The sequence below is a fragment of the Aythya fuligula genome, chromosome 4 (assembly GCF_009819795.1).
Source record: "Aythya fuligula isolate bAytFul2 chromosome 4, bAytFul2.pri, whole genome shotgun sequence".
Lineage (NCBI taxonomy): Eukaryota > Metazoa > Chordata > Aves > Anseriformes > Anatidae > Aythya > Aythya fuligula.
Window position 1 is genome coordinate 72,210,792 of NC_045562.1, and position 19,898 is coordinate 72,230,689.

The window sequence follows — 19,898 nt, forward strand, 5'->3', positions numbered from 1 at the left end:
ATTTCTGTGATCTAAGACACTGTATAAATTCAACAGAGAAAAGTGTGTACCCAGCTTAGATCTCTAAAATTTTATTATATTTTCTATGGCATGGCATTGACTGCATCAAAAGCTGGAAACATATAAATAGACAGCATTATGTTATTATGCACATTCACAGCATTAATATATTTATCCTTCCATGTTCATGTCCACATATCTAACCTTAATCCTTTTAATCCTTTGTATTCACACTTCCTGTTTGTGGTCTCCTAACCGGCTCTACTAGCTTAAAGACAATTGGGATGTCAAGCAGACAAACAATGGAGGAGAAGAGTTGTGTGATGCAGGAGGCAGTGATGCAATTGGTTTCATGTACTCAAATCTGCAAACATAGCCTTGAACTCAAACACAGCATGCAGTTTGGTCCTTCTTTCAAGAGTTCCAAAACATATTTTAAAGACCGATTTTTTGTTTCTTTGTTTGTTTTTGATTTTTTTTTCCAGATTGTTCTAATTTTCTGATGGATGTAATAAGACAAACCTCCTTTAAAACTTAGAACAATTCTTCCGCTTCCTGCTTTGAAGACTTTTGCCATGATTACCGACTATTTGTCGTTCAAAAGCAGAATAGGAAATAATTTGTCAAATGGTAAATGAGTGGTTATAAATCTGATCAGCCCCATTTGAGAAATCCAGGAACTTGAAATAAAATAAATAGTGGGCTTTCGTCAATGAGATAATAACACCTAACCATGTATACCTTTTCTAGAAAAGTTTGCACAGGCAGAACTCAAGCCTTTGAAGACAACAAGGCTTCACAGATCAAGTTGGTACCTTGGTCTCTAAAACTGGTGGAAGAAAAGCTAAGCCTGTTGCTTCACAAACTTTTTTCTTCACAATAATCTATTGTTGTTTTTTGTTTGTTTGTTTGGTTGGTTGGTTGGTTTTTGTCCCATTAGATCTTAGAATTTTTATTTTTACACTTAGTGAAATCATTAGCTCTAATAGGCAAATTAACATGACCTCCCCATTGTCTGCTCTGTATAGTGCACAATCTCTCTTGAATGCAGGCAACCTGTTATTTCACTCCATTAAATTACTGTTAAATTTAACCATTTTTACCGTTACCGTTTTACTGTTAAATTGTTTCCTTTGTAATTAAATTTGAATGCTAAAAATAACTTGCTGAACTGACTTGCCACTGACTCATTGGGATTCATTTCCCCTGTCACTCTTACCTCTGAAACAGAGGCAATCTTTTGCACTCTCATGTTGTTGTTTTATAAAAATATCAACCAATACGCACATAGCATTCTGAAGACCAAAAGGGCTGAAAATTATAATTATTATTATGTAGGAGGAATATTATATATATATATATATATATATATATATATATATATATATATATATATATTTCTTTTAGTTTGATTGTGTCACTCAGGGTATATGAAGTTACTTGCCAAACTAAAATAACTTGTTTACATCTACCTGTACTCATGATTCTGGAAAACATTGCATGGACCTGGGACGTGATCTAGAACTAATTGAGATCTATAAAAAAATCTTGCTGGAAAACAAAACAAAACAAAAAGTCTATAGGCTACTGAGATTAGAGCAAGCACTAACCAGCATGAATTTTCAAACATGAAAGGCAAATAAATAAATAAAGAAATACATTAAAAATCAGGCCTAAGAAAGCAACCAAAGAACATGGGAATTGAAATTACAGAAAAAAATCTACCAGTCAGAAAAATAAAACATACAATTATTTTTAAATAGCTAGTTTTAGGCCATAGTTGTCTGATCTTTACAAATATAAAGGCACAATTTCTGGAAGAGAGAATGGCAAGATGGAAAATAAAAGTTATTACAGGACAGACATGCATAAAGGAGAAATGAAAAAGATTCAAAAGAAATATTTTCTAAAACAAATTTTTCACACCCTGTTTCTATAGCATCTTTCATGCATATCTCCTGATCAGTTTGCTGGTTTGTGTTTTTATTTTTATTTTTATTTTATTTTATTTTATTTTATTTTATTTTATTCATTTTTTTTCTGTTGTATGTTTCCTAATTCTTCCTGTAGAATTATCATTTTAATATTATTAAAGAATAGTTCTTTAAAGGGAAAAAGAGAGAGAAAAAAAAACTCCTGCCTTTGAATATTCTGGTGGCTTAAATAATCATTTCTGTGTTGACGAAGAGTGATTGCTTCCCACTGCATTATAGAGTGTTAACAGCTTTTACAGTCCCTAGATTCACTGAATTGTGAACGTCTTGGCTGTGTTTTACCAGGGCAATTTCTATGCAGTTGGTCTATCTTAATCAGACCAGGCACTTTGCCATTCACCATTCTCAACCATTTTTCCATTGCTTTATCCATCTCCAAAGACAAAAATATGCTCTTCAAAACACATTAAACTGTGGTTCTCCAAATGTGACAGATCTGATTCAGATTAAGCAAAAGCAAAGAGTTTATTTATTGTTATGCACTGTACACAAGGAGAGATTTATAAATGAAACAGATTAAGTCTTTAAGTATGGAAAGGAAATACTGTATAACACTGGCAGGAAACACAAATATATAGCAACTAAATGGAAACCAGCCTTTTTCTGACATTATTATTCAGTGCTTTCCAGTGGAAGCGAGAGGAGGCAAGCAAATCTATCCCTGGAATAGACTTTTAATTCCAGTGGTGTTCCCCAGGGCTCAGGAAGGCATTTCAGCTCTATGGTTGCAGGCAGCCTTGATACAGCCATGTTGATGTTAATAGGAGTCTGTGCAGATGCAGATGGTACAAAACTCACAGCAAGACAATGGCATGATTGAAATCTGGTCTAAGCAGGTGCAATTCCCATGGAGGGTATTAGGCCAAATGCAGCAGAAGCATGGGGCGGGAGGAAATTACTCCCGTATTTATTATACTGTGGATCTCAGCCCAGAAGTTAATGGGGAAGCAAACACCTCCCCAAATCTGCTCTGAAAACTACAAAAAATGGTCACAGAAAACCAGCCTTGCTTGATATGGGAACTTATTGATACCGCTGAGGTTTCACTGGTCACCTTCCAGACCAGGGCTCTGCTGAAGTCAAGGAGAGTTAGGCCAGTGACAGCAGATTTAGGTCGAGTTTGATCTGGTTCCTACTTAATTCCATTTCATGCCATTATTTCATGTAGGCTTGTGAAACCTTTGGGGTTTTGGCCTTGAAATACCTGTCATGCTCAATACAGAGGCTGAAAGGAAAGCAACAAAAACCATCCCACCATCTGTTAGTACAAATCTATTTCCCAGCAAAGTGTCGGTTTGGTGTATTCTCTAAAGAAAAGCTACTTTCAAGTAATCTAAAACGTTGTGAGTAGACAAGCTTCTTAACACTTGTCATATTTTATATAGAAAATACTGGATAAAGTTTCCTCCTGTGCATAGATAAAGCCCATGCAAAGAAGCCAGGAAGTATAGGATGAATTTTTGTCATGTGAAAAGAAGTTGTACTTCAGCCATGTAATTTCTTTGGAAATATCTCCATGGCCATACTGAAAGAACCTAAACTAGATATGGAAAAAAACAGGTTCAGTTCACCTCTTTGGTAGACCTCTTGAGAGCAAATTATTATTCTCTTTCCTATACTATATTAGAAAATCAACAATTGTGTATGACTATAACACATTGGAAAAATAGGATAAAATAGTTTAAATAGCTTGGTCTGTTACAGAATACTGTATGAATGGGATTAAATTCTTAGCTGTATTAAATAAATGTCCATGACCAGGAATAAGAGAGTACAAGATTAATTTTCTGTCTGATTGTTCAGAAATTATGTTAGACCATGTCTGTCCTGACAAAATTCAGTTGCCACTGTTCTTTCCTTCTTTGGTCAAACTCACACAGCAGCCTTCGTCCTGTAGTTTTAATGTTATGGTCTTTTTTTAAGCGTATCTCTGACTCACATTGCACCCTAGAAATCTCTGAATCTCTTTATCTTCATTCGAGAGTTAATTTAGAATAATGATAGCTTATCTTTGGTAGAGCAGAGAAGAGCAACCATTAGAGAGATCATCAACCCATATCTCTACACTGCACCTTGAGACCCACCACAGTGACCTCCTCAAGACTGCTCATGCTGCTCACGCAGACAGTAAGGCTGGAAATACGTGGTTAGATATGTCTGTTTGACACTTAAATCTGTGTGCATCTCAGCACCCCTGATGCCTTAGCAAGCTGCTAAATGATTTAGGACTTGCCAGACAAACTCAAATAGGTAATCTGCAGTCTGATCAAGAGGCAACAATTTTGTCAGAAGACAGATGAGCCATGGATCATATAATCACTGATTCAGATGCTCACCTGAGTTCATTCACACAGATATATGTGAACTTTTTTTTCATAGGAAGTGTATTGCAAAACCAAAATCAGTACAAATCTCTAGCAAAACAAAAGGCATTCCTTTTACAAGTGGACTAAAATAACATACTTTTACATTTTGTGCCTCATATAATTAATAGCTAATTACTAGAAAGAATCAAATTTCTTAAAAATATAGCCTCAACTTTACTATTTCCCAACAACTTTGTACATGTTAATTTTGCTTTTCCAGATTTATGGCAATGTGATTGAGTCCTGACTTTAATAAATACAAAGGATTTAAAATCTATGGAAAAAAAACCTGTACAGAATTTAATCAGGAATTGGATGCTTGGGCAGAACTGGTCAGACCAACAGTTATGTTATCAGCTATGTATCTTTGGATTTATTTTTTTTTTTTTTGCTGTCAAAAAGATAAAAAAAATGCTGTTTCTGATGGAAACAGCAAAAAAATGGTCAAATTTTGCAAATTTTGTTCTGGATATACCCTGTCTAAGAAAAGAGCATGGAACAGCAATTCAATAATGATCTTGACATTTTCCAACACCAGAGATTGTCCTGCAATAAAATTCCACAATCATTTTTATATTTTTTTTTCAGAGATTTTTGATTCTGCAGGTTGCCAAATTTAATTATGATTCTACAGCTGTTGACTTCTTATGAGCACACAATAAACTACAACACTTTTCAGTTGTGTACCTAAAGAACGATGTCAGTTTTTTCACAGTCTAATTGTTGTGTACAACAAAACCACAATAGCTCTTTTAACTAGTCTGCAAACTCTTTAGAAATGCTTACTGTACTCTGTATTTTGGAAGCTGCTAAAACATAATAAGCACACAAATTGCTACATATATAATGAAAAGTTCTTCTAACAAAGCTTTATCATTTCAGATCGTGACAAAAAGTCACATTGCCAGTTGACTTTTGTGCCAGAAAGACCTATTTTAGGCACAGTTGTGCTGACAGAGGGGAAATTGTATCAAATTAGTTTGGTTAATTTGAACAAGAGATACAACAACTTGGTGGAGAACAAACAACAACAACAAAAAAACAAGCAAGCAAAAATCCCAGAACCTTCTGCAACAGGTTGGGCCCTGTTTAGTTTGTTGTTGTTGTTGTTGTTGTGTTTGTTTGTTTGTTTTTGTTTTAATCCAGGGGCCAAAATACATGGAATAATTCACACTCTTTAATCAGCACTCCTCCTCTCAGAATGAAATGACCATATCCAAATTGCAGATTAAGCACAATTTTTAGTATCTGCTTCCACTCACACCATTTGCAAATATTGCCTGCTCGATGCTACAGTCCATAAATAAGAGGTAATCAAAGAATTGGACTGTCTTAACAACTGTGGATCACTGTTTGAGCCCATTCTTTAAACCTACTTTATTTATTAGTATAGTTATATTTTGTAACTATATCTATAGTAGATGTACTTTGTCAAATAGCTTGGCCAGCATAGCTGTAGGATGATCAGCACTGTGTCCTTGAGATAACACTTATGAGTACCTATCCTAGTGGTCCTTATATATATTTAAAAATATTGTCATCTAGGATTCAACTCCGGTTTTTGTTGGTTAGTACAAGATTTACAGCTAACAGCTAATTTGCTTAATCATCCTCTGTTGTTAAGGTTTCTCCCTGTTTGCTACTCAAGTTATAACAAAAGCCAAAGACAGACAGATCCATGCTTTCACTTTAGTGTCAGAAAGATTCATGATAGTGCCACTAATCCATTTTGACTCTAAGTAAGGAGGTTAGTGTCTAACTTTGTCTATAATTTATCCATTAAATTAAAATGCTCTTGGAAAAAAAAATAAAAATAAAAAATCAAGGAGGGCAACAACAAGCTGATTAATTCACTCTAATTACACTAATTTGCATGGAATTCTGCTTGTGGTAATTCAGAAAACAGTCACCTCTGATTAATATATATTAGGCAATTAGAAATATGAGCAAGCTTTGTCAATATAGTCTATTAATCTAAACACTTTCTTGTAAAGTCAAGCCACGTTTTACATGGACATTTTAATTAAGATCATTTTTGAGCACTGTTTACATTTAGCAAAATGTAGCTATTATAATTTGTGAAGTTAGTAAGCATTTTAAATAGGCTTGGTGTTTCCTATTTGAGTATAGTTAAGACATTGGATACTTATGTGTGTCATACACTTTGTTCTCATTTTTGGTTAGCAAAAATGGTTGTTTTGCTGTCCTTGTGGCTAGGTTCAGCTTGAGATACAAAACATGAAGTTATAGCCCACAGCTCAAAAAACCAGTGAGCCACAGGTAGCTACTGTGTAGGACCATAATCTAAGAACACTACATGTCTTCCTGTTCTTATATCTTCTCTGGACATCCATAACCAGTCTCCACTGGAGACAGGTTACTAAGCTAACTGTGCTTTTGCTATGGCCAAATACAGGCATTGTGATGTTCTCATATCCTTAAAACAGTGTAGTCACTCCAACATTACTCTGCTTGAGCTAATAAATCTTCCCTTTCAGCAGGGATAATTTGTCTTTGGCACCACACTAATATATACATATTACTCCTTGGTACAGAGCTGGAATGCTCAGTTAACTTTGAGTTCCTGCATCAGGCTGTGCTGTTCAGCATAGCTTTATTTTCAAACAACCACCTTTCAAAAAGGGGAGAATTTTTGATATTTAAGAGCTACCATTTCCTTTCCCCTTGGCCCTTTTTTTGCCGTTAAATCATTCCTTTAACTGTAGTTCAGATCTTACCATTTTTTCTTGAGACTCAGAATATTAGAAATGCTTCATATGTTTTATACATATTGTTGTTAAGGCCTGTGATGGTATACAGAGGAATACAAACTCAAGAGTCTTGAATTCATATACTTTTAATGGCAGATCTTTTCCAACTTTTACTATTGTGGAGGGGAAAAAAATGAAAATGTATACCCATAAAAGAGAAAAACGAAACAAAACCTTCCAAAATTAAATCCCCAAAGTAAAAACCACAGTCATATTATATTGATTATCTCATAGTTTTAAGCTATTTTACAGGTTTTAGATGTATGATATTGAGACATGGCTGTCTTGGTTCACCAGTTAGTAAGCTACCTTGGCTATAGTTTTATCTTCTTTAGCTGGTCAGCATTCTGAACACTGAAATAGGGAGGCAGAATATATTTTCATTTCTGTGCGTACAAGAAGACTAAAGGATTTAAATTTGAAACTACTGACATTCAATTTCAGCTACACTAGTGAGTTTAATGGAGTCAGTAACAGATTTCAGTACCCTCTGTTTTGATTAATAAATGTCTAGAAATGAGGTTTCTATAAGATAAATTCTCAATTCACATTTAACATGGAAACCTCACTTTCCATTACTATTTCAATTTACATACTTTTAGTAGTCTGAGCTAGTAAATATGAAATATAAAGAGAAACAGCACACATGCTTTTCATTATTATTGGTGAAGAAAGGCTAGTAATCGTTATTTGAGTTGTTCATCATTTTATCTGTACTTTATGCTACAGTTCTACTACTGTTGTGTTCTGGCCCTTGGATGAAGACTTCATTGTGAAGCATGTTCATAACTTTTTACTATTATATATTTATTTCATTCAAAATCTTTGTACAATTTTTTTGGCTTTCCTAGCAGTCTTGATGGGAAAATTCGCCCAGGGTAGACCCTAATGTACCAAAAATATATGAAGAAGCAATAATCTTGTAAGAATCCTGAAGCACTTCCAGATGGACTGGATGATAGAGGTAGTTACCAGCTCAATCTTGCATGATGCTGTGGATAGCAGGTGGTGCAGTAAACAAAGGAAAAACTGTTTGAATTAATCAGCAGCCTGGCTTCAAGACATGGAATGCTAGGTAAGCCAAGTGGCTGTGGTTTTGAATGTGGATAATAGAGACAAAAATAAATAAATAAATAGATAGATAAAATTTAATGTACTTTATTTGTACAGCAACAAAAATCTACTGAAGAATATTCAAATTTAGTCCAATTTCAGGTTAAAACAATAAACGGTTTAACATGTTGTTTTATTCTAGTTAATCAGTTTTACATGAAATTAAGAAATTAAGAAGACATTAAATGTCTTCATTACATGTCACAGAGTTTTTAAATATTTTAATGATTTATGTTTATTCTTCAATTATTCTCTTTCCAGATAAAATTCAGGTAAGCACTTTCTGCTTTTAATTATACACAGACTGTGCTTTTTGTTGTTGTTGTTGTTGTTGTTTGTTTGTTTTCTCTTTAGGAATACTAAAACTGAAATATTGCAACATACCTTTGAAATTGAAAATTAACATGGATTTTTAGTTCCTCTGGGATGTTATCCACCTTTTAACTCATTATTAACAAACTCTGCCTCTTTCAAAGACTCACTCTACCTATACAATAGCTCAGACAAAAGCTAGTTCTCATCCTATAGGAACTAAATATAATCATAGCTGTCATATTTTTTTATAAAATAATATTAGCTGCAAATAAATATATACAAATCCTACCTTCTACTTCCTTTTTTTTTTTTTTTTTTTTCTTCCCAGTCCTCTCTGAAGTAGAAGTCGTGCTTGAAATGCCGGTGCTATTTTTATTTCCTACTTTCCTGTGGATTTGCAATCACAAGCTACAAGTTAATTCTTCTGGAATGCTTTATGAGAGATAGTCATGAATTTCTTCACAATTTTTGACAAAATACCAAGTACACTGCACCTTGCAGCTGCATAATCTTTTAAAAGTTTAATTCATTTTGCCAAAGATAAACCAACTTTTTTCTTATACACAATCAAGTTAATCCAGTAAGTAATACATCTTCAGGCACATAATTTACAGCCTAAGTAAAGCTGGGGAACAAACAAACAAAAATTTACTTTTTCAATACTTCACTGTAAACAACAGAAGGAGATGATAATGATTTTATTAGATGAACAATCTATATTTTGATATCACCTTTAATTTTGATGTTTGAGTGCCTTAGTCATTAATTCAGTTTCATCAGGCACTTGGACAGCACAGAACTTAATGCCCTCTTTCCAGATAGATGTACTGCAAAATACTGTTTTGAAAGTGCAATTGGTTACATAGAAATCCACAAAAGATTTGTGCATTTTACTTCATTTATTTTCTGCTATTTATTTATATTTCTCATTCAATTGCTTTTAGGGAAAGAAAACTTTTAACTTTACATAGTCCACAGAAGAGACAATCCCAGCAAAGAATGTTTCACTATTGAAGATAGGTACAGATATAACACATCATCCAACTACCAAAGATATCTATGTATATGATGAAGCCTTTTTAAAGTATACCCTTCAAGACAGAAACTTACAGGCAACCAAAGAGGTAAAGAGGTAAAACTGCATGTATGCACATGTAAATTGTTATGTGGAATTGGATGATTTTTAAGTAAAACCACTTTCTGAATCAAGCAGTTTTCTTCTATCCACAGTGACAACTGAAGAAAAGCAGATACCTTTTAATTCACCAGTCTTGACTGATTTATTTCCCTTGTAGCTGTGGACCACTTCAAGGATCCCTTCTAGCAGTAATGATCTCCTGACTTCTCACAGATACCAGTCTTATACCAAAACCTTGCCATGTACACGCAATACAAATTGCTGCACTGGTTTTGGACATTTGAGATTCCCTTGTTTAGACTTGGCTACAGGTCCTTCCACTGCCAACTGCCACTTTTTTTTTTTTTTTTTTTTTGACATCTCGGGAACATGGTGTGTAGGCTGAGCCTGTTGTTTCAGTATGCCTCGTATTAACTGTTGCCATTGATCAGACATTTTCACTGTCAGTAGATATAAACTTACAGAGTTATATGACACAAGAAGGAAAACAAACAAACAAACAAACAAAAAACACAAAAACACAGTAATACCAACTTTCCCGTTAGGCACAGACATGTCAGGCGCATCTGAGTCCCTGAGAACAAGTTATTGAAGCTTAGTCTCCTATATACGAAAAAAAGCAGTTGAACATTGTTAATTTAGGAAACAGAGTTTCTTCCATTTTATGACTTTTAGGTCATCGTTCATGCTATTTACCTGTGTTACAGATATATAGATTTAAAATCTTTTTTTTTTCTTCCCCCAAGAGAAAAAAAGGAACATTTTTCATGATGAACTATTATTTAATTCATATTATTTGTTTGGATAATCTAAGATTAGTTTTTTGAAAATGTGGAACCAACAAGAGAACAAGGAGGAACTGAAGGAAAAAAAATACTGCAAGGAATATCAAGAATAATTGTAAGAAAAAATATTCACAAGGCTTAAAGTTAGTCTGCTAGTATGCAAGGTTTTATTTTTAATATCATACTTTGCACTGGTGACTAAAGTTAAGTTTTATTACTGTGAAGCATACATATTTCCCTCTTGCATACATGCTTTGAAAGCAAGTTATGAGAAATAAGTGAGCAGTGACTGGAAAGCATGCAATCTGAAGATGACAGAAAGCCGTGCATATGCATTGTCAATAACAACAATAAGTCATTCTTTTGTCAAGAATATGTAAAATATCGACAAAGAAGAAGTAACTTCTTTCTTCAAAGTGACTGATGTACATTAGAAGAATTGTGAATGAAAAGTATCAGAGGTGCCTTGCACACTGTATCTAGATCTAGCTATTATTATTAATACCTTATTTTAGTAAGCATTAATATTCATGCAAACTGTTTGATTTACTGGCAAAGGCTACCAAAAAATCTTTGGGGTCTATGTTAGACAAGTTAGCATAAAAAATTTTGGATAGGTCCTGATCTCATGTGAATCAATTTATCTATCTAGGCGTCAAAGTTATTATGTATAATTACACAACCTGAGCTCAGAATTCTTTCTTTTTCCTTTGAGGGATTTACTTTTTTTCCAATATCTAAAAATGGATGAGAACATCTTGTCTCACTATAAATATTCAAGGCAAACCAGGTACTTTATGCACATGGATATCATTACTAGTGCTCTGAATTTTTTGATTGTGCAGATTAGGAAGATCTATTTTCTGGAAAGTAAAATGATTCTCTGTTCTCCTTCTTGTCCTCATCACATAAACATAAAACCTTAATGTAAATAACTGTTGGGTCCTAAGCTGAACATATGCATATTTGAGAAACAATCTAAGAAACCTTGAAACTTCTTCAACAAGTAATTTATAAAAGGCTTCTGCCTTGTCTGCAGCTACAACAGTACTAATCCCAACGATTTCCTCAGCAGTGGTAACATATATCTTGAAGCAAATCTGAAAGGAAAATAAATAATTTGGTTACATATTAAAATTAGCAGCAAGTTGAAATCAAAACCAAAATCCTTAAACAACATCCAGATTCTTAGCATTGCCATAGTGAGCTGAGTGACAAGTTACTGATTACATCCCTTTAGCATAAGTAGCTGCTACAAAACTGCCTCCCCAGACTTCTGTTCATTTTCCTTTCACTCCTGCCACTTCTTGGTGGAGGAGTTATACCATCTGGGGTAGATCCCTGTTACCTTTCCCTTGTGGGCTAACGAGATCCATTACAGATGAGAAATTCTGACCCACCTTCACTCATGTATGCAAATAGTCCAAAACAGACAGCAATAATACTGCCTTGCTATCTTTCACTCTGTGCCTGAAGTATTGAATGCTTCTCCTCTATACAGCCAAGCACAGCATAGTATGTTTCCTGCCACGAGTATTTTTTGGCAGAAGAGATGAAGACGATGTCTCTACATTGCATTTTTCTCCTCATACGTCTCTTCTTAATCTGCAGTGAGTCTATTGCTCTGATAGAGATATACAGTAGAAAAGCTGTGGATTGCACTCAAACAAATTACATATGAAGTTGTTTATATAGTGATATATATTCCAAGAAACATTGTATTAAGAAGAGGAACCATTATACTGCCTAATTATGGGGCAGTATAACTGACTCCATAAATAAATGATTGTGCAGTCAAATTGCTTGGCCTATTATGTATCTATTATGCTGAATACCTTTACAGATATAATTAATAAATAATTGGACTGTTAACTGCAGACTATAACTCTTGTTCTTTTTATTTTGTCTATCTCATTTTAAAAACCAAATCAGAAAGATAGCAACAAATAATTAAAATAAAAATGCTGACATTTTAAATTTGAATGGCCATGTTTTATTTAGAAATAACAATCTGAGTTGCACTGTGGTTTTGAATTGTAGTAGAACAGTTTATCTTTTGTGTTTTGTCTGTTTTTATCAAATAATATTATTAGATCTCTTGCTATACTACCTTGGACTGCTAAATAGATGTGCTAAAATTAAATGACATCTGAAAACTTTCCAGGACATCTGCAACATGACTTAGGTATGTAAATTCCTAGGACTTATATTGTACAGTAAATATTTTAAACACCTCAAAAATGTGACTATCCCTGGTTTATATCTAAAGAAATAAAAGTAAGTGATATAGTACTGAAAGCAACCTTTTCTCTACAACATATCAGGTTATAACCTCAATATACCATCATCAGCCTGAGATACTTCATGTAGTTCAGAAACTTAAATAACATTAATACTAATAGTTGTTCACCTCCAGTCCTAGAAGGAGCCCAAACTTACTCAAGTCATTCCATTGAAATCTATTACCTTCAAGAAGCTCAAGAAAAAGCTGGATAACACCAGCATGTTATGCCAATAGGATTACATCACACAATGACAATTTGAATATAGACAATCAATGAGGCATGTTTATATCAAGTTTCTTGGCTCAGAATCTGTGTTTACTGAAAATCATAAATGAGAGTTTATCAGACTCATGGGGAGTTTGATTACTGTTGAGCAAACTGCTCATTATAAACTTCTTTAAAATATTATATTTTTCTTTATAATTTGGAAATGGTACACAAATGGCATTTGTCTCTTTTTATATGTATTTGTGACTTTAGAGCTGTATAATTTAATTGGATTATAATTCAGTCTAATTGTTTCTGAGTGGTTTTCTTCACATAATTTCTTGGCTGTTAGTTGTTCATAGTTTGTGTTGTACAATGATTCATTGGACATTTGTGTATAAAACACATCTTGAAACTTTCTGAATGCGTTTTGTTTTGTTTCACTTTTATCAAAGATTAGTCAAACAGGTTTTTGTTTTGTTTTATTTTGTTTTTCATACATAACTTTTTAACCTACCCAAGTGTCTCTCTTACATGATCTACGAAGTAGTGACACGAAGGAATGTTACTAGGAGACAGTTCTTAAAATGGAAATTCATCCATATACTAGAAAAATAGATGAAGGCATCAACATTTCTAAAAAAAATGATAATGAAAATACCCAGGTAATTATATTCTTGCCAACCTGATCAATAGATGCTTGGTAAAATAATAAAACAGTTGACTACAGATTCAATTAATGAAAAATTAAAGGAGGTTAGAATAATTACTGTCAATCAACACTGAGAAAAAGATCTTGTCAAACCAACTTCATATCTTGACTAATAAAAAAATTGGCTGGTGATAGCAATGGCAGCACTCTATTAGACTACTGTTAGACATTTAACTTTGTAATATACAGTTAAAATTAAAAATAAAAATAAAATAAAGAATATTAGAAAGTTTGCTAGCCCTAAACTTTAATAGAATGATTGTGAAAGAGAACTCATTCAGAGTGGGTGCATTCTTTTGGTCCCAAATATACCAGCTACTGCCTGTACATATTACCATTATAAGTGACCTGGACCAGTGATCTAAATTTTTGATTAGTAAATTTTGAACTCTGATGGAAGATCCTTTTTTGAAATGATAAATAACAGAGACAGGTCACTTCTACATAGATAGTCGCGTAAGTAAGCAAGCACATTTTAAGATAGTCAAGTTTATCCTTGAGAAAATTAATTTTGAAAAAGAATTAAGGATCACTGCAAATCTTCAGGTAAGCATGAATTTACAATGTACTAGTAATCAAATAGTTTAATATAAACTTTGGATTCACAAGAGGGCTTATTAAGAAGTAAAAGAAGTAAAAGAGAGACATGATATAACACCCTACTTCTTTTAATAACAAAGTTTCTCAAATTCTAGTTTCCATTCTTCAATCAACAACTGAAAAACTGATGAAAAACAGAGACAGACCAGGGAATAAATGAAGGGTAAAAGGACAGAGTGAAGAACTCAAGTAGTTCCTTATATTTATCTTCCTATGAAAATAAAGAATGAACAGTTGCATGAATGTTGCATGAGTGCATAAAAGTCTTTAAGAACTGAAGTGTGAACTTGGAACTTGAAAATAAATGGCTTTAATACCCTATCTCTACTGGGTAACTAGAAAGCCAAATCTAATTCTTGGGATACTTCTGCCTTTTCTCAGGAGGAGAAGAAAATAGTAATGTCAGCAGTAAATGCAACTCATACAGCTAAGAAAGTTTTCCTGAATCTGCAGAAAATCTGGCAAGGATATGCTGTTGTGGTTGTCTCCCAGAGAAGAGGAGCGAGAGGGTAGTATGGCATGAGAGGACATCTCCCAGAAGACACACACATCAATTTACTGGGACATATCCTCTCTTCCCCATGTGGGAACTTGCACTCAGTAAGTGCCAGATACCAAAGCAAAAGACAAACTACATTCTTCTCAGGCTAAAACAAGCAAAAAATCCAACACAATCTGACCTTTAAGCATCACATAGGCAGAAGTTTCCTAATATAACACATACAAGGCAACCAGTCAGATATTTCTAAAATAGTCTCCAGATTGATTTACTTAAAAAATTGAAATTGATTGTTCTGTGACACAGATTATGTTCCTTACCAATGTAATCAGTAGCTCACAGCAATGTAGTTGCACATCATTACTTAATGACACCCACCATTGCTACAGTCTATTTCACGCAAACTCTGGAGACATGAGTTTTGTTGCTGGATATGCTTATATTTCTTTCATTGCTAAGCCTATATGTGACTCTCATGTGTCCAATTAAGATCTCATTTACTTCGTTTTAGTTCCTCTGACTCCTTTTTTAAAAGGAGTTAGGTGTTTCCTACTGAGATTACTAATATAATAAATGGAGACCTGATCAAGCTCTGAATAACAGGCTTCCTTTAAACCTCCAGCACTGTTGCCCTGAGGTAGTTCGGGAATCTATGCTTTTATCAAAGAGCCACAATGGAGGCTCCAGGGTCATCATTATATTTTCAGGCTTGAAAACTAGTCTCTACCTTTATTTCCTTTTCTGGGTGATAGCTCTGAAGGGCTGACATTAATCACCAACAATCTCACGATAGCATGTAATTGCATATATCAAAAAATATTCTTCCCAGGGGCAGCTGTCAGTGTTAGAACACTAGATATCAATCCAATTAAATCCTAGCATGGAGATAATTGTTTGTCACTCGGTCCAAGGAAGAGAATGACATTAGTGCTAGATCCCACAAGCGACCTTTATGTCACCTGGCCTCCATCAACTAATTAAAAGGATTCTGAGAATATCCCATGTCAGTCACATAGATTCAATACACTGATCCAAGCACACAGCCTCATGTGAAAGTAAGAATGAAAACTTTTTTCCCCAAAACTTAGCTTTTTTAGATTATTCTGCTGATACTAACAATGATTTTTGAAGGCATATTATGTTAATTTAATTCCAGCAACATTGAAGGAAGCAGCTGGATCTGCTGGGACCTTTGGAATCAGGACACGAAGAAAGAGGACTTGTATTGGAACAGGACTTGAAGAAGAAACAATGAGCAAAAATGACAAAATTTGTGAGGCCTCATAAAACTTTCTGACCCTTTTTCTATGCAATTTAGATATAAATGTATGCTATACACAGAAATGGGAAATAGCAACAACAGCAAAAACTTTAGGCATGTGGGTTTGGGAAGCAGGACTGTTCTTCTATCTCAAAAAGCATAGTCATCACCAGGGAATAAAAAAGTAACAAAATCTGTACCTGTCTTCCTCTATATAAATTCATTTGATCATCAGTTTATATGTCTTCTTATTTAATTAGTAAAGAGCCTGACACCAACTATTTGTGCATGTGGAAGTGAAACCCCACCTTTGCATGCATGAAAGAAGTAATTTACATGACATTGTCTCAGTGCTGTAACAAGATAGTTTTCAACATCCTTGTGCTATAATAATAGGTTCTTTAATTAGCAAAGAATACTGCAATTAGTGTCTTTGCACATTCCAGACATCATTACTGCTACATTACCCATGCACTTCACTTACTTCAATGATTTTGAATTAAGTATAGAGCACATTCAGTGTTCCTCTTTTAACTTTTAAAAATCTCCATTATCTAGATTAATATTATGACTTAGATGATATCCCTCTCATTTTTCCCTCCAGATCATGTCATGATCTCTAGTCTGCTACTGTAGGTCATTTTACATTTTTCCTAAATAAATATACTGTCTTTTTTTTAGTAACAATTTTTATTTTATTTTTTTTTTATCCAAACACATTATGATTTGCCCCAAATTAATTTAAATTTATTATTAAATGCAATTGTTTATGTCTATTTCTAGCTCTGCATTTTAATTCAGGCTTACAATTATTTTTTGTTGAACTACAGAGATATTTTCAGTTTTACCAAAAGAGATAAATAATCTTTTTCAATACACATGGTGAAATTTCAACTCTAGAAGGTACGTTTATTATAACTCTTATTATTAAAATCTATTTATGTCATAAAATTACACCAGATACTTTTGTGTGTGTGAATGAATAATTTTCAATGTAATCTGTAATTTTTATTCCTCTGCCAAAGATTACATCTTTAGATTTCAGCAAGCTGCTTAGCTGCACAATCCTTATACGTTTTTCATTTAAAAGCTGTATTATCTTGTCTTAATAATATAAGGATCAGAAGCAGATCAAGACTACATTTGACACTTTCTAAAGAAAGAGGCCTGATCCAAAGCCAGTTAGAATGTAAAGCTCCTTGTATTCCTCTTTCATGCTGTTGACCTAGGAGGGCTGAGAAGGACTCCAGAATTCAGAACATTTTTTGCCATTTTGGATAGCACGGATAGAACTCACATGACAAAAAATAAATAAATAAATACAATTCACACATCAGTATTTTAACTCCTCGCTCAAGGGTTTTGTGTGTGTGATTTTTTTTGTTTGTTCATTTGTTTTTAATTTATTTTTATTTATTTATTTATTTAGATTTAAGAAGGGAGATATAGGTTATTTTGGAGTGCCATTAAAAATATCTCTTTTTAGGATGGATGATTTGAACCATAAAAACATCTCTCTATTTATTCTAAGTAGAGAGTACTCAGGATGTACTCATTTAGACCTATGTCTAACATGGTCAGATAAAATGCAATCAGTCCACTCTTATTACAAGATCTCCTAGTTCTCCAGGCCCAAGATCACAGAACTGTTATTAAATGAACTTTCTTGCAATACTTTTTTCCCATGACTAACTTGAAGATTCAGATCATTAGAAGATGATTTCCATGCAGGAGTGATTATGTGGCAAAGACAAAACATATACATACATACATGAAGAACAACATGATTCTGGCAAACCTTAATTTTGAATTCAGATTCTCATAACCTGAAAGATGTTCCTGTTACGAACTTGAATGTGTGCACATAAACATAGTTATTAAAACTTTTATCTTAAACATTAAACATATAGTGAGAGACATCTCAACTTCAATACATTTGCAGACCACATGGGCAAGCAGTATGGAAAAAATATATTCTTTCCACAGAATATTTCAATACAGAAAGAAAAGGAATACCAAAAGGTAAAGAATTAACCAGTGTTACATGAAAAATCTGTGCAAGAGCCACAGGCTTCACAACATCTAAGAATTTATCCCTGGGCTTTGACTATACCAGTCCCCCCTCTTTTTTTTTTTTTTCTGTCTGCTTAAAGAAATTAGATGAAAAATGGATTTATTTCTTTTAGCTTAATGCTGTTTTATAACACTTTGGAAAAGCATCTGCCACTTTAAGCCAGTATTTTATGCTAGTGAAAGAAGACAGACAGATCATTGTCATAAAACAAATGCTTGACAGTATCAGCAATATCTGTCTTGTTGCAGCAGAGTTTTGTAGCACAGGTATTAGGTTTTTTCCCATTGTTACTTATCATGGTGACAATTTTAATATTGGAACACATTTTATTACCTCCAAAACAAAGTCCTGATAAGATTGCCTTCTTCAGCTCTTACTTCTCCAGAGGCTTCTCAAAAGCAACCACATTAAAAACAGCTTGGAGAAAAAAAATCTGTTCACTGATACTAAAAATTCAAAGTAGTAAATAAAACATAACCTTTCTGTAACTCTTCTTCAATAAACTAATCAATAGCTGTTTTCCAAAGCCTTATATAAGTACCCTAGAGTTAGAAAGACTGTTGTTCTCATTCAGTGAATTCATTGCAATATAGCAATATTTTTTTCTGTTAATAATTGCCAATATATAAACCTTTTATTTATTTATTTTTTTTCTCCCAACATTAAAGAGACAGCTGTTTAAAGATATATTCCAGAGGTAAAAACATTCATGTTGATAGTTTGGACAAATGTCTCAGTCCTAAATATCAGTTTCTATTTAAAGCAAAGAATGACATTATTTTTTTTCTTTTCTCACATATTAAAATAATAATAATAAAAAAGTCCTGTACACCTATGTGTCACTTCGATGCAAATTATCATCATTATTGGTGTATTTTTTTTCTTTTTCTGATGGTTTCTACAACCTTTAATAACGGCAGAAACAATGTAACAAGTGCTGCTATGAACATTTGGACAGGGAAGCAAGTATAACCAATGCAACAAGAGATTCCTTGATTTGGAGAACCTCATATGCTCTACTTGGCACTTGAATAATAATGATACATTGAGAAATACGCATATTTTGTTAAAAAGATGGTCCATCATCATTATGTTGCACTATGTGGTGTAATTCTCTCTGGGCATGCATGAAGGACCAGATAGAATTCAAAGGAAAGACATACTACTAAAGCCTTTAAAAACATGTATTTTGTCTCTGTAGTGTTTTATCTTTTCTGATAGTGGAAAAAGACCAAATTCCAAAATATAATTTTTGAGAGTGAGTGACCAGGTGAAGCCAAATTGTGCAATTTGGTTGTTCTTGGGTGTCTTTAGGTGGTGAACGGGGTAAATATTTCCCTGTGTCCACTCAGAATAAAATCAAATTTGTCAAATGGGATTTCAGTTTAGAAGAGAGGTTCTTCCACTACATAAGCACACCTCTTCAGTGCTGAAGTCAGCATATTTTTCACAGAAAGCATATTCTACTAACTGACTGAAATATCTGTCTTATCCTTTCCCAAGGCCATGTGCTTCAGTTATTCCAATCAGAGGAACTGTTGATGCATTGTATGTAACAACACAGTAACAGCTCAATATGCACTTGAACTGTGTATTCCAGGAGGTAAACAAAATTTTGAGGGAGGGAGGGAAGTTTAGGGATATCTCCAACAAGGACAAAGAACAAGACATTGAAAAGCCTTTATCTGACCTGACCATGATATGGGTTTACTGCACCACATAAAAGACAAATCCTTGTTTGTCCTATTCCTAATGCTCATGTCTTCCTACATTAGCCA